The sequence below is a fragment of the Ursus americanus genome, chromosome 1, assembly GCF_024610735.1.
Source record: "Ursus americanus isolate L20-20 chromosome 1, mUrsAme1.1.p, whole genome shotgun sequence".
Taxonomy (NCBI): Eukaryota; Metazoa; Chordata; class Mammalia; order Carnivora; family Ursidae; genus Ursus; species Ursus americanus.
The window spans coordinates 13647552-13664800 of record NC_142127.1 but is presented as its reverse complement, the minus strand read 5'-3'; the positions used below and the strand labels follow the sequence as shown (position 1 = coordinate 13664800).

The following is a 17249-nucleotide window of genomic DNA, read 5'->3' as shown; positions in this document are numbered from 1 at the left end:
CACATTCACTCCTCCAAGTGCTGGTCACTGTCAATGCCAGAGGGCTGCTGAGTTTGACTGTTTCATATCTACTCCTATAGGGAGGGCTTCACTAGCTAAAAACAACTTAGATGCCATATAACTTTATTTGAAAAACTTTGTCCTGCAATCTAGAAACATGCTAATGTTTATATACTAAAGGCAATCAAGGGAGATTTGGCGGAACTATTTTTGTATCTTTTTTAGATATCATCTTGGAAGCAAATTGTGGTTTCTGTGAGATGTCCTTCAGTGCCTATCTCAGAGACAGATTGGAAGGTTGTGCTCTCATGGGGCTGACTTGGTGCGGGGAGAGGGGAATTTAGCTTAATGCATTTCTAATATAGAAATATATGTACTATATATTAAATAATAACTGCAGAAACATATGTCTCTGTGCCTTGAGACATAGTTCCTGAAATTTCTAATTTTGCAAATAAGAATGCTTTGGAGTAACAGAGAATTGTCTTTAGGAAGGATATCTGCTGTGCATTAGCAAGTGCTATTATACCTCAAAGTAATTTTTTCAGGCACATAAAGGATCAAATGCTAGAAAACGAGGGCACCATCATTATCATATAACTGCATTTAACAATACTTTTCACCAGTCTGTGATATATGCCAGGAAACTTTCTCTCTTCCCATCTTGCTCTCGCTCCCTCCCCCTCCCCCACTTCCTTCCTTCCATCCCCCTCTCCCTCACCACCTCTTTCTGTCTTTTGATCTAGTTAAAAACACTTTTCCTTGCACTTCCCTGCCTAATTAGGACACTTGCTCCTATAGTTTCTTCTGCCTTGTATATGTCTTTTCTTTCTATAGGTAAATGTAATTCCTAACCATTTTTTAAAATCCATCTCAAATCACAGAGTCTTCAAGAAGTTTCCTGAAGCTTACATCTGATTTAATCTCGTGTCCTCATTTTCACTGTAGCTTGTGCTTTTCGAATTGTAGTTGCTCTTCTCTGCCTTATTTGATGGTGACTTATGTGTGTCCACTTACACTTTTCCTAATGTTCTACTATAGGTCAAGGCTATGTCTTGCTTACATACATCTTAGTTCCTGGCACAAAGTTGGCACTCAATGGGTATTTAAGCTGAATTTTTACTATAAATTGTTCTTAATCATGTATGTGGCTTTATCCATTCTTTATTGATTTAGTTAGAAATCTCTCTCAAAAACTACATGTACCTTGATGCTGGCAGTGTGTCTTTCTTATCTGTGTGTCCCCATGTCTGTAGCTGCCATTTATGGTGTTCTAAGTAAATATGTTCCAGATTCATTTCTGGGTTCTTTGCACTGCATTTGACTCATCTTATTTCACCCTCAGAATAACCCTTGAAATAGGTAAACGTGAATGTCTTCAGTTTATGGGAGAAACAAATTATGGGTCAGAGGTTAATTTACTTCCTAAGATTGTAAGAGCCAGTCACTGACAAAACCAGGATTAGAACTCTGAGAATTCTGACTTGAAATCTTCATCACCTTCTGTAAACCTTGAACAGTTTAATGAATAAGCAAACATGACTTCATAGCTACAATATATGTTCAGCCAGGGAGAGAGAGACGACCATGTGACCTCCTAAAATATGATATGTTAATTCTATTCAGCACGGATTGGAATCAATGAGAGAGAAAGATGTTAGAGGAAAAAGAGAGTAGGAGAGAGGAAGTGGGTCTGTTTATGAAATATTTAAACAGTTTATCATTATTTTTATTCTATGGGTATTTAAACTTTTTAATCTTTCAATTTCCATTCTACTGTAATTTCATTATAAATAAAAGTGAGGGTAAGGCACTTTATCTTCATACCTACTAGACTGGTACAATTCCTTATATGAAATAAGTGCTTATTAAATGCTATTCATGCAAAAGCATCAGTTGATTTAAAGTTTAGGATTTGTAAACAGCTCAAGCTTATGCTTTAAAAAATAGTGAAATCTACCATCTATCGAGTTCCCATGAAGGCATCATAAGATACAAGGAGTAAGGACACAAAGCACCCGTCTAGGTTATCTATTTCTACATAACAAATTACCCTAAAACTTATGGCTTAAAGCACCCAACATTTATTATCTTCTGATTTAAAGTCTCTCATGAGATTGGAGTAAAGCCGTTGGCAGGGGTGGGAGTCTGGTCAGAGGATGAGGGGAGACTTGCTTCCAATTCATTCAAGTGAGTCTCAGTGCTGGCCGTAGTCCAGAAACCTGTTCAGTTAGTTGCTAGTCATGTAGGTTGCTCCACAGGGCTTTGCCATGACAGGACACCCGATTTCCCTAGGGTGAGTCGTCCAAGAGTGTGTGTGAGTGTCCAAGATGGAAGCCAGCGTCTTTTATACTCTAAATTGAAAGTGACATTCTATCACTTTTGCCACATTCCGTGGGTTTGAAGTAAGTCACAAAGTCCAGCCCACATTCAAGGAGGGAGAAGAATTGAAGGGCATGGATATCAGGAGGGGAGTCTGGGGCTTGCCTTAGAGACTGCCTACCACAGTACTGGCATTCTCTTTTCTATAAACCCACGTCAGAAACTGAAAAAATGCTCAAGCTCTTTTTACCACGTTATAGTGCTTTCAGTATCACATTATTGCAGCTTCAATGGGATTTGCATTTAGGTATGTGTAACATATCAACAAATTGGAGTTACAGGAACAGCTGATTTTTTACTTCTTAGAGGAAATTGATTTGATAACCCTGATTTGAATGGCATTAAAAGAACATTACCCATATTCTATACTTAAGAACTGCTGACCATTTTAAGATAGCTAGATATCTTACTAGGTGATGAAGTTTTGAACGAAGGAAATTTTGACTGGAGTTTTGAACACTGTATTCTTTATCCTTTCAAACTGTGAAAACCATGCACTTTACTAAGAGTAGATTTTAAAGTCACACAAGGGATCAGGCTGAAAATTGACTTCCAGAGTCTTTGCTCTGCAGGTTGTTGCATTTTTTTTTCCCCTTATCATTGAAAACTCTCTTGTTCTTGCCAGTTTGTCTTACTGCTTTCAGAATGTAGTGACAAGCTCCAAATTGTCACAGAAAGAATAAGCAGTAATGATACTGGGTACCATTGAACAGCTGCGATGTCTTTTGAAAATATTTTTTTTCAGTTGGAACTTCAAAATCTACCTGAAAGCTAAAATATAAATTGGAAAACAAAAAACAGGTTTTAAGCAAACTGTAGGTGAAAAACACTTGAGTAGGAAAATATGAAAAAGAATGGTAAAAACTGTGGATGATAATGCGATGGCAACAGTAGAAGAATTCATAATGTAGGTGTTTTTATGAAAATTGGACAAATAGGGGCTCCTGGGTGGCTTCTGATTCCTCATTTCAGCTCAGTTCTTGATCTCAGGGTTCTAAGATTGAGCCCTGCGTCTGGCTCTACACTCAGCGGGGAGTCTGCTTAAGACTCTCTCTCTTTCTCCTTCTGCCCCTCCCCTCCACACTCTCTCTCTCTGAAATCAATAAATAAATCTTTATTTTTTTTTAAAGATTTTATTTATTTATTTGACAGAGAGACAGCCAGCGAGAGAGGGAACATAGGCAGGGGGCGTGGGAGAGAAAGAAGCAGGCTCCCAGTGGAGGAGCCTGATGTGGGGCTCGATCCCAGGACTCCGGGATCATGACCTGAGCCACCCAGGCACCCCTAAATAAATCTTTAAAATAAAATAAAATAAGATCTGACAAAACAAAAACATAAACATGAAAATTAGGGATAATATCTTAATTGAGAAAGATGAAGTTGCCAGTATTTTTAAAGATTTCCATGAGTTCCATTTGTGTTGAGAATAATATTTTAATCAAATGTATGTGCAAAATGTTATCTTGATAAGCCTTTTAGAGTTTTAGTGTAAGATGCAAGCAATGTAAGCATGTATGTTTAATGAATTATTTATATTCACATGCTCTATAAATGGTCTTTTAAGATGAAATATTTTATAAATACTTACATAATAAAATTGAACAGAAAAGTTCTTGGGTAAATTGATGTTACTGTTGTACAGATGGTTGGTATTGTTATAAAGCATTCTTCATGTAATATTATCTTTAAGTGCAAGAGAGTTCAATTCAGCACCTAGAACATAGTATAGGAATTGGATAATGAGCTGTTAATGCAGAAATGAGCATTTGGATTGGCATAATAATAGGTACCGTTAGGCTGACCGAAATATTGACTTACGCTCTGAGTGCCTAAAATAAGACTTTCCAGTTTTTTCTTAGGAAAAAAATCCTATTTGTACAGTTATAGAAATATTACAAATGAACAGAAAAGATCTACCTTTTGACCTAGAATATATGAATTCATTAAAGAATAAGTATGTTAATTGCATACTGATTTGAATTAGTCTTTACCTTGAGCCACTGAAAGGAAAAGAGATTTGAATCAGGGTTATTATAGATGTGAAATGCTTCATTATCCAAATATTCCTTAGCTCAGACATACATCCAGGTGGTGGGGAAAAAAAAAAACACCTGTCAGATTTTCACTGAAGTATCTGAGAGAGTAGGCTTGATCTGCATTAAGTTACTGTTATTGTTTATGTTTATTTGGTAAAAACAAACTAACAAAATTTAGTCAAACAATTTATTTATTTTATATATGAAGCATTTTTAAAGTGGATGGACAGATGGAGGGAGGGAGGGAGAGAGGGATGGATAGGTAGAAAGGATGGATGGATGGATGGATGGATACATAGATACGGAAAGACAGAGAAGTAACAACAGGGAGACAAATAACTGTATTTATTTACTTTTCTCAATTCTTTGGAAATGTTTATCTTTCCCTCTTCAATGTAAATTGTTTGAATGTTCAAGAGAGGACGACAAACTCAGTATTTTCCTTTCTGACCAAGGTTAGACTTCTTATTATTCACCATTACTGTAGACTATTTGTTTTTAAAGAGTTCTCACAAATAGTAGCATTTATGACTATTTTCTGATATAAAATGTGATATTTCAGAACATATTATTAGAGATTTGAAATGATGGTCTTAACAATCATTAAACTTATTGTTTTTTCTAAAGGTCAATAATGAACATTTTTTTCTAAAGATTGGATTTGGAACATGAGGTCCATTTAATTAGTTTTCTCACAGTATTTTGAGTAGAACACTAGTGGTATGTTCGTTTTTTTAAATTAATTATTATTATTATTTTTTTACTTGAAGTATAGTTGATACATAATGTAACATTACCTTCAGGTGTACAACATGGTGATTCAGCAATCTTACACCTTATGCTGTGCTCACCATAGTATAGCTACCATCTGTCACCATACAACACTATTACAGTATCACTGATCATTTTCCCAATGCTGTACCTTTTATCCATGTGACTTATTCATTTTATAACTAGAATCCTGTGTCTTTCACTCCCCTTTACCTGTTTGCCCATTCCTTTCCCTCTCTCCCCTCTGACAGCCATCAGTTTGTTCTCTGTCGTTATGGGTCTGTTTCTGCTTTTTTCTTAAGTCTGTTTATTGTTTTCTTTTGTCTTAGATTCCCCCTATAAGTGAAATCATATGGTATTTGTCTTTCTCTGAGTCATTTCCCTTAGCATAATACCTTCTAGGTCCATCTCTGTTGTTGTAAATGGCAAGATCTCCTTTTTATGGCTAAGTAGTATTCCATCATACCTAAATACCACATCTTCTTTACTCATTCATCTTTGGATGGACACAGGCTGCTTCCATATCTCGGCTATTGTAAATAATGCTGCAATAAACATAGGAGTGTATGTGTCTTTTCAAATTAGCGTTTTTGTTTTCTTTGAGTAAATACCCAGTAGTGGAATTTCTAGGTCATGTAGTATTTCTCTTTTTAACTTTTTGGGAACCTCCATATTGTTTTCCATAGTGGCTCTACCAATTTCCATTCCCACAGACAGTGAGCGAAGTTTCCTTTTTCTCTACATCCTTGCCAACACGTGTTATTTCTTGTCTTTTTGATTCTAGACATTCTGACAGGTGTAATATAATATCTCATTGTGGTTTTTATTTATTTGTTTATTTTTAGAGACAGAGAGAGCACCTATGAGTGGTGGCTAGGGAGGAACAGAGGGACAGAGAGATAATCTTTTTTTTTTTTTTTTTTTAAGATTTTATTTATTTGTTTGACAGAGAGACAGCCAGCAAGAGAGGGAACACAAGCAGGGGGAGTGGGAGAGGAAGAAGCAGGCTCCGAGCGGAGCAGGGAGCCTGATGTGGGGTGTGATCCCAGAACCCTGGGATCATGCCCTGAGCCGAAGGCAGATGCTTAACGACTGAGCCACCCAGGCACCCCGAGAGAGAGAAGCACGAAGCCTGATGCAGGGCTCTATCTCACCACCCTGAGATCATGACCTGAGCTGAAATCAAGAGTTGTACACTTAACTGACGCCACCCAGACACCCCTCCTTGTGGTTTTGATTTGCATTTCCCAGATGATTAAAGATATCAGGCATCTTTTTATGTGTCTGTTGGCCATCTGTATGTCTTCCTGGAAAAATATCTATTTAGGTTCTCTGCCCATTCTTTAGTCAGATTATTTGCCTTTTTTTTTTTTTTGGTGTTGAGTTGTAGAAATTATTTGTATATTTTGGTATTAACTTGTTCTGTAATTCATCATTTGCAAATATCTTCTCCCATTCGGTAGGTTGCCTTATCGTTTTGTTGATGGTTTCCTTCACTGTGCAAAAGCTTTTTATTTTGGTGTAGTCCTAATAGCTTATTTTTACTTTTGTTTCCCTTGCTTGAAGAGTCATATCTAGAAAAATGTTGCTTAGGGTGTGCTTTCTTCAGGAGTTTTATGGTTTCCGGTCTCACATTGAGGTCTTTTATCCATCTGTAGTTTATTTTTGTGTGTGGCATAAGAAAGTGGTCCAGTTGCATTCTTCTGCGTGTGACTGTCCAGTTTTCCCAGCAGCATTTCTTGAAGAGATTGTCTTTTCCCCAATTGTCTATTCCCGTTTCCTTTGTTGTAGACTGACCATAGCAGTGTGGATTTATAGCCAAATAAATTTGGAGATTACAGAGTTAAACTGTAGCTGCCCTGTAGACAACATCTCCGAGTATAGTAATGCTAAGATGTGTCATGCAACTGTCCTCAGAAGGTAGCATAAGATGGTATGTCGATGATCAGAGTTAGCAAAGAATTCCTGCCTCCATCTGTAGAGCTTCCTGAAGAACAGGTTTTCTTGTGTATATGCTTTAGATCACTGGTTAATAATTATTTAAATGAGTCTTACATTTGAGCGATGCTTCTATTGTATTGTATTAATTGTACTTGAAAATAGAGTCTCATTGTTTTGTCTATCCATTCTATTTTTAAAGGTGACTTTAAAACTTCACTGTTATGACTCCTGCCACTTCATGTTGAAGTTCTTTAACCCTAGAACCTGCAGAATCAAGCCAACTCTGATATTAAAACTATTACCTTGCCATCCCCTCTCTCTTTTCCCCTAATTCTTAGGTGGACTTTGAGATCTGCTTTGTTATTGCCTTACTGGTATGGCCAGGCTACTTTTTCTTTTCTTTTTTCAGCCTTTCCTTTTTTTTTTTTTTTTTTGTTTAATCAACAGAGAATTTCTGAGACCCTCCAGAGCTCTGGTGTTAAGACTTGTAAAGTGTATCCACTGGCAAAAGATGTAATAAAAAATTTACACAGTGGAAGCCTTAGTTAAATGAATTATTCATTGACAACTATCCATCAGGGAGTTAGAAGTTTATGGCAACATTAGTGTGAAAAACAGAAAGAAAAAGTAGCAATTATCAACTCTTTAATTGGGAGAGTCAGAAATTGAGATGGAATCTGCATTTTAACCCATGCTTATGTAGAAAGACACTGTGCAAAACTGAGATGCAAACTGTTTATGTCGTTCATGATTTGATGCTGTCAGTGAACAGTTGTTGCCCCTTTCTTGTCTTTTTCCTCCACCTGATCAAGCATAATAATATCCATTGTATAAGCATGTTCTGGTTTGTAACTTTTTAACATTCCTCTGTTAGATTGCCAGTCCTTAGCACTCCAGGCTGGCAGAACCGTTCCCAGAATAGAACCTTATTTTGTTTTCTTTTATATTAGCAACAGTCTGTTGCATCTTGACAAGGTGTTATGAACCAAGGAGGAAAGGTCAATGATTTAAACAAGCTTTATTAAAAGCGCATATATAGAAGTTGTTTCTGGCTTTCTGAAATGAATTTTAACAGCCACCTCTAATTGAAAGCACTTCATGCAGGGCACTTCACAAAACGGACATTCAAAACCAGCAGGCTGACCTGAACTGCGAAGTAGAGGGTTGCTCTGTGCCTTTGAGAAGGACTCTGAGATAAATCAGGTACCGTGTATATTGAATTCTCTGATTAAATAATAATCGCCATCTCTTTTATCTCTCTCTAGCTAGCCATCCATCTATATGCTATCTGTGTGTATACACAGACACACACAGATGCTCAAATATGTTTTACATAATTTATCTATTGATGTATATGAATAAGTAACTACCATGCATCTAACGCTTGAGGCACGTGATTTCATATGCACTTTGCAAAAATCTATGAGGAAAATAATTGATATTTTATATATGGGAAGACAAGGTTCAAAGAGTTTAAAGATTATTTCCATGTTTACATAGTAAAGGAAGAAGTTACAACATATGTCATTTTGACAGGAAACACCAGCCTTTCTTCTTTTTCTCGATATTATATAAGAGTTAGGTAGACAAGTTTCTTTATAAACTCATGCCATAAGAACAATTCTGCAGTTTCCATCATAGTCTTGGGGACAGAAACCTCTCTCATATCTCACCTGCAGGTGAATTCTATCCTCATTTCTTTATTTCTTAATGGATATGTGGCGGGGCCAATTATAGCTCTACTTCTCTCTTGGCTTTTAGCATAGTTGTTGATAATGAAAAAACACACAATTGGCTGATTGCCAGTTGGAGAGGAGGAAATAAAGGTATGTAGAACCCGGCCACTCCAAATTTGAGACAGTCATCTTTTAAGAAGTGGAGAGTTCACTAAGGTTGCTAATGAAGCCTGTCACTTATATCACTCCAGAGGATAATTTGTAAATGGCTGGTAGAGAATCACCGGCGAGAATACGCTCTCTTCTCTGAAAAACACATTATATTGAACTAATTATCTATGCATTTTTGTGTGTAAAAAATGCTTTTATAATTCCACAGGCAAATGCTTTTTTTTTCTTTTTTTTCCCTAAATATGGGATACATCCAAGAATCCAAAGTCACTCATTCTAGGGAGAGAACAATGCTAAGTTGCCTATCTGAGGGGCACCTGTCACAGGAGTTGGTACATTACTGAGAAAGGAGACATTACTTCAGAGGAATTTAATGATGCCATTTACTTCCTGGTGCTCTGAGGCACAGCCCCCATTTAGATGGATTACTCTGGGACTTCTGTAAGGTATTCAATGAGATACAATCACCTTTATTGGTGGCAGGATAAAGGCAAGCATGAGAGATTTCGGCAAGATCATCTAATTTTAGAGACACATTTATCACTTTCCTTTTCTTCTCCTTTATTAAGTAGGTGCTAATAATGTTTCTGATTCACTGCTGTCATATTCCCAGGACTGTACTAATAGGATAATTTTCATAAAGCTCTTGACCACGATTTCCTGCTACTGACCTATGCCCCTCCATTTCTAGTTTGATCCAAAAGATATTTCAGTGCAGAAGTACTTGCCAATAAGTTTCAAGTTTAAATTTTTAAAAAGTCCTATTTCTTCCTTGTTATCCCAAAAGACATTCTAAAATGAATTTATTGAGCAATTCCCGTGAGATTAAAAATTAAAAACCTTGTATTTTTACAGAAGATAATTATACCTGGTATATTTTAACTTAGATTTATTTTATTTTATTTTAAAATTTATTTGACAGAGAGAGAGAGAGCACACAAGCGGGGGGAGCAGCAGAGGGAAAGGGAGAAGCAGGTTCCCCGCTGAGCAGGGAACCTGATGTGGGGCTGGATCCCATGACCCTGGGATCATGACCTGAGCCCAAAGCAGATGCTCAACTGACTGAGCCACCCAGACATCCCTTAACTTAGATATTTTTAAAATATCAAGTCGATTCCTAAAGAAAAAAAAAATCCTTTTTTTTTTTCCCGTCTCAGAATTTAGATAAACAGCCACTGTAAACTAAAGTAGGTAATGCATTTTGAATTCTCTACCAATAGGGGATCCTGGAGTATCTGACCCTCCATTTCTTTGAGACCCATGAAACCTGTGAACTAGACAGTCAAGTGGAATGGTAATGAATAACTTTATAAAACTCCTAGCCTTTAAGGGCAGTCAGTTTGCAATACTGTACTATCTTTTAGCACAATGTACTTTTTGATATTACTCTAGGGATCAAAGAGAATGATAATGACACTTTAATCCTGCCATGTTCCCCCCCCCCCCCCGTACTCAATAGCACTTTCCTTGTACTCCATACATGGTATTATGATATAGGATGAAATGTTTTATAACAAAGTCATTTGGGCACTTTAGCCGCTGTATCCCCTTGGATACTTGTAAAGAATAACTAGTTTGGGGCACCTGGGTGGCTCCGTCAGTTAAGTGTCTGCCTTCAGCCCAGATCATGATCTCAGGGTCCTGGGGGGGAGCCTGCGTTGGGCTCCCCACTCAGTTCAGAGTCTGCTTCTCCTTCTGCCTCTCCCTCTGACCCTGTCCCCCCACTTAATCACTTTCTCTCTCTCCCTGTCTCTCTCTCAAATAAATTAATAAAATCTTTTTAAAAAAGAATAACTAGTTTTTTAATTAAGGCCATCCCAGTGATGTATGTATACTTTCTTGGTTTCCTCATATTTTCTTTAATTAGTTGAAACTTAATGAAAATATAGCATAACTTGAGAACAATTTCTGTGATGGTATTTCTTTCTAATAAATTTAAAAATTTTAGTATTAAATCTGTCACATAAACAGAACACTATATGTAATGTTTGTGACATTTTGAAGTACAGACTTTTAAATTTTCATAAAGCGTATGCAATTAGCATTGTAAGTTGTTACAACTTCTGTTGTTAACATTATCATAAAAAATTAGGGTTGACAGAGTACAGGACAGTGTTGGCTTTACTGTCAGAAAATGTGTGATCCTAAAGGCCTCCATAAGTGTTCTTGATCCACGCTTAAAAAGATGTTTCATTGCTGTATGATTTGATGTGGTGGTTAAGACCATAGCTTGGAAGACAAACATGGATTCCAATCCTTGCTCAAGCATTTCTAGTTACTACTTTGAGCCTGCTACTTATTCTTTCTAAAGCTCATTTCCCTACTCTGTCAGTGTGCAAATAAGACTTTCCCTATAACCTGAGGTGGTGAGAATTCTGTGCGACCACGCACATGCATAATAAAGTCTCGCATGTATCTAAATATCATGATTGCTTCCTTATGATCATGTCACTCAAACCACAGTCTACTCATTGCTTTTGATGTGAAGCTGTCCCTGTGTGCCCTGTCTGGAGGCTGAGCCCTCCCTTCATTTCCAGATTAATTATTGACAATACCATAGTAGATTCATTGTTGTAGATGCCTTTCTGAGTCTCACTACTCAGAAGCTTTTTTTTTATATAACAGCTTTAGAGATAGCCTACATACCATACAGTTAGCCACGTTAAAGCAGGCAATTAAATGTGTTTTAGCAATTTTAAAGAGTCATCCTGCCATTGCCATGATGAAACTAGAAAACCCTTAAAAGAAAATACCAGAGTAAATCTTTGTTATATTGGGTTACAAGGTGATTTCTTAGATTTGACCACAAAAGTACCAGCAATAAAAAGAAAATGGGTAAGTCGGATGTCACCAGAATTAAAAACTTTTATGCTTCGAAGAATACCATCAGAACCCATGATTGCACCATGTGACGGACCCATGGCCATGACTGATTAGAGGTGGACATTTCACCCACGGTAGGCTGACATATTCTCTTGTGTCGGAATTTGAGACAGACACAGGAAACTATCATGAAGACAGTTCCTGTGGATCTCTAACTTTAGAAAACTGCATTCACCAGATTTTACTCACTGTGTGGAATGAGGAGCCTGAAAGTCAATGAAGAAAGAGAAGGGGAAGGGGGAAGACAAGGAGAGCTTCATCTAGAAGATAGTGCTACTCACAGCATGGAGTGTGATCAGCACCTGCCCGTGAACCACTTGTTAGTGATCTCTACGTGATAAGGAGCTAGAGCTGGAATGAACAGTACAGTAGACATTTCCTTTAGGTAGCAAGATTTGCTCAATAAAACAAAAACAAAAACAAAACACATGTTGATTTCCATTATACAGTCTTGTGATCAGAAACTAACTTTTGGGGTGGCATTCTTTTGGATTATTGGAACATCAGGCTTTTTGAAGGTATACTCATTGTGTCTTTCCTATAATTTTACGTCAATGGTAGCAGGTTGCTTGCCCTAATAGAGCTGAGCAAGTTTTAGTTGAATGAATTGTGGAAGAGCAAATAGGAAGGTAAGATCTTGAGTTTGGGATTATATGATTTTAAAGAAGAAGTGTGGCATGGTGAAAAAAAATGTGTCTTTCGGATCAGCAAACCTGGTGTGAAAACTGGCATTTAATAGCCTTAGAATTGGTAACTAATAATGAAAACTTCATTACTATTTTGATAAAAGATGGATGAAAACTTAAAATCTATGTCTTCTACTTTCAGGTATGCCTGTTGAAAATATTGATTAAAAATACAGAAAGATATTTTATCTATTTAAAACAAAATTATAGTCTAGCAGGTTTGAATCTAAGGCATAAGAATTCAGGCTTTTCCCAGGAGAATTGTGACCACTTGTGACATGCTCTATAAACAATAAGTACATATCAGTTTTATGGTTCACTGGTCACCCTTCATGATTTCTCCTACATGAGCAAACATCATGGTAATTTGACACTGATGAAACAGTTTACACTGGGAAACTAATCCACTATAAAGCAAAGTATCACATTTGTTATTAGGTATTCCACATGTGTTGAGAAATTGCATCTCTCAAAGCTTTCTTCGGTAACCTTGGACAATTAGCCTCTGTTACAAGGTTTGAAAGGTTCTTCATTTTTTCCCACTCATTGTGTTCTTCTTTTTTTTTTTTAAAGATTTTATTTATTTATTTATTTGAGAGAGAGAATGAGCGAGAAGGAGAGAGAGAGCACGAATCGGGGGGAAGGGGCAGAGGGAAAGGGAGAAACAGACTCCCCGCTGAGCAGGGAGCCCTGCACGGAGCTCCATCCCAGGACCCTGGGATCATGACCTGGGCCAAAGGCAGATGCTTAACCGACTGAGCCACCCAGGCGCCCACCGTCATTGTGTTCGATTACGGATATTATATCTCTGGAATTTGTGAGAGAGAATTGCTAGCTATTTTATTCTTGGTTATCTCGGAAGGTCTTATGAGGGAATGCTTTGAATATCCTAGATCCACATCTATGGTAACTTTATATCTCTGTTCTCATCGGATTTCTTTCATACTCATTTGAACATGAGAATTTAGATCATTGAAATACATATTTCATATATTTGTCCATAAAAATGTGCAAAGATTTGTTTGTGTAGATGAAACTGGAATTTGGTGGACAACATTCTGCATACCTTCTGTATTTGCTTTTTTTTTTTTTTTTGGTAGCAGCGAGACCATGAAAAAGAGGTTTAACTTTCCTCTTTTTATCTAGCTGCTTCTAAACAGATTTCCACTACTTCCCCTAAACTTTAGTTCTGTGTTAATATTCACTCTTAGAATAAAGTGGGATTCTTGCCTTGTTTTAGTAGAAACTAAATTAATGAGGCAACTCCTGATTCCATCTCAGAACTGGGTAAAACTTCAGCTTTCCATTTCAGAGCAGAGATAAGCCCTTGTGCTGATGTGTGTGTTTCAGAGAGGGTTTTGTTTGTTTGTTTGTTTCTTCTAGTTAGAGAAGTGAGACAATTCCCATAGAGTAATTGTATCTGAAACACCACAAACATGAACACTTCATAGCAAAGGATGCTTCTTCCTCAGTGGAGCTCATTTGCTAATGGATGCCATGCTGCCTGATCAATACTGGTGTGAAATGGAATGCCCACCATAGCTGTGCCTCTTGGTAAAATCCCATGAAACCCACTAGAAATAGGATGCACTTGCAGGATTATGGATAACTTCTAATTTTCAAAAAGTACACGTGATCTCACAACTTTTGTTTTGATTATTGTGGCATTGTTGTTAATATATTTTGACTTTCGGTGCCTAGCGAGAGAAAGTACCCAATGAATATTAGTTGAATTAATAAATGTTTTAGTCAAGCAGTATGAGCCACAGGATATAAATTCACTTGATCAATATTCTGCAAAAAGTATCTTAAAACATTATAAAGTTAAATGTGGGAAAACTTTACTGTGCTTTATGACTAGAAAAGTAGGATATGTCCACAATAAAAAATATTCAAAAACACTGCAAGGTTTATAGGGTAAGATGACATTTTAGGAATTCTAGAATACTAACCCAGGAGTCATCTTTAAGTTTAGCATTGATTTTTATGTATGTATTTTAAAATTACGGTTGTTGTCGCTACTATATTTATAAAGTGTGATTATTTATGGTATATTCTTTACTTTGAGTCAGGGGCAGGGACATTGTTTGATAACCTTAATACTTATTAAAAAAGAGATATGAGCCATGCCAACTTGTAACATATACTTCAGTAAGGAAGTGTAAGAAGATAAATACATATCAAACATAATTGCATGATACAGGTATAGTTAGCTTTTTGATATTAATTTATAAACAATAAAATTCACTACTTTTAAGTAAACAGTGTGGTTGGTTTTCATTAATGTATCTAATCATAAAACCGTAATCATATCACTTAAAGCATTTCCATCGTTCAAAGATTTTTTGTATTTTCTTCTAAAAGTTCTATAGTAGCTCTGATATTTAAGTCTATACCCTTCTAAGTTAATATTTTTACATGGCATAAGGTCATGAGTATGGATCATTTTTTGCATATGGACAGTCATTCCATCATCATTGGTTAAAAGACTATCCTTTTTCCATTGAATTACCTTGGTGCTTCTGTTGAGTATCTGTTGACCCTGTGTGTTTGTGTGCACTGCGCTATAGTCTCCTCCATTCATCTATGTGTTTATCTTGATCTCAGAACCACACTGTCTTGATTGCTTTATTTCTTATAGCAGATCTTGAAATAAGGTACTGCAAGTACCCCAGCTTCGTTCTTTTTCAGACTGTCTCAGTTCTTTGCATTTAAATATAAATTTAGAACCTGCTTGTCAGTTTCTGTAACAAAAACAAAAACCTTGCTGGTAGTTTGATGACATGCATTGAATCTGTAGGCCAATGTGGTTATAAGTGGTATCTTAGTAATGTTGAACCTCCCCCCTTGATAAAATGGTGTATATCTCATTTATTTTGGTTTCCATTAATTTCTCTCAATGAACAGTAGTTTTCAAATAAGTCTTGCACATTCATTAAATGTATCATTAAGAACTTCATTTTGGATGTTGCTGTAAATGGCAATTTTTTAACATTTAGTGTGTATAGAAATATACACTATACACACACACACACACACACACACACACATTTTCTCTCACACATTCACACAACTGATTTTTATCTAGTCAGTATCCTATGCCCTTGCTAAACATGCTAATTGTTCTAGGATGTTTTACTCTGTGTTCACTGGGATTACTTTTCTATAGATAATCATGTCATCTGTAAATGGAGACATTTATATTTTTCTAATTATCTGAATGGCTAGTATTAATACTTTTTTTTTCCTTTTTTTTCCTGTGCATGGTATTCGCTCTTGGTCTTCTGAAAATAAAATAAAAAACTCATGAAATCTTTTTCCCCCTGAATTCCATTCCAAATACATTTTATATTTATATTGTCTCACCAAAAAAATCTATAGCATAGAGCTTTTTAAAAGTAGAATTCTTTCATTTGGTATTTAGCACCAAGAAGGTTTGCTCCTCAGAAGATCTTGTCCAGAAAGTAACCCTTATCTGCAACTGTAGTATTATACCAGGTAACTTTCCTTAAAATGTGCCAGAGTCTTCTTAAATATCAGATACTAAATATTCATGTTTGGGGATAGAAGGCAATATCCACTTTTTTTTTTTTAAAGATTTTATTTATTTATTTGACAGAGAGACAGCCAGCGAGAGAGGGAACACAAGCAGGGGGAGTGGGAGAGGAAGAAGCAGGCTCCCAGCAGTGGAGCCTGACGCGGGGCTCGATCCCAGAATGCCGGGATCACGCCCTGAGCCGGAGGCAGACGCCCAAAGACTGAGCCACCCAGGCGCCCTGGCAATATCCACTTTTAAGCTATTGTCTCTAACAGCATTTGCAGATTTTGAGATTTTTAGGGTTTAAGTCTCTTGAGCAAAATACTTTTTCTACCTTGTGCCCCATTTCCCACTTAGAGCAGCAGAGTCTTGACTCAGTCTTTATTTTTTTCATTTTATTTTATTTTGTTTTATTTTAATTTAATTTAATTTAATTTAATTTTAAAGATTTTATTTATTTATTTGACAGAGAGAGACAGCCAGTGAGAGAGGGAACACAAGCAGGGGGAGTGGGAGGGGAAGAAGCAGGCTCCTAGTGGAGAAGCCTGACGTGGGGCTCGATCCCAGAATGCTTGGATCACCACCCTGAGCCGAAGGCAGACAATTAAGGACTGGGCTACCCAGGCGCCACTTGACTCAGTCTTTAAATACAGACCCTCTTTGCCCTTTCTCCTTCTGACATGTTTGGATAAGGATCATACCCATAAGTGTATTACATTCTAATTTGGACATTTGAGTATTTCTTAACTTCCAATGAACCCCATTCACATGTCTTTCTTGGACTGGATTCTATAACCTGGCCATGGTTTTTCCTCTGAGCCCTGTTACTAGCATCCTTTCCTGCCCTGGCCTCTTCTCAAGAGCAAAGATAGTAGTATAGCTTTCTATATCCTTGAATTGCCTGGAGATGATGCAGATATTTCAATTATAATATTATAAATTATCTTTTTGAAGCATACAATAGTAATATCACCATCTTAATAACTTAAACTTTAATTCATAATCAGATTGGAATTAGTCAATGAAAAACTTTGTGATACAGAGCATTACATTTTTGGATGGACAATTTTATTGAAATCCTAGTAGGTAGGAAGTGATATTTGCTGAAGGTGTTTGTTGACTGACACTCTTCATGCTAGTTATTTTAACTGTGTTTAGTATTTAT

The 17249-nt window shown here is 36.7% G+C and overlaps 1 protein-coding gene across 4 annotated transcripts in view; it reads left to right on the top strand.

Moving 5' to 3' along the window:
• DPP10 (dipeptidyl peptidase like 10) overlaps window positions 1–17249 on the top strand; it is a 648232-nt gene that overhangs the window by 125860 nt on the left and 505123 nt on the right. Inside the window, exon 1 of one of the 4 annotated variants that reach the window (XM_087856825.1) lies at window positions 8277–8333. The exons of the other annotated variants lie outside the window; for them this stretch is intronic. The gene's annotated coding sequence lies outside the window, so the exon portion shown is untranslated. Of the gene's footprint in view, window positions 1–8276; window positions 8334–17249 lie in introns of those variants that run through there. 4 annotated transcript variants of the gene reach the window in all.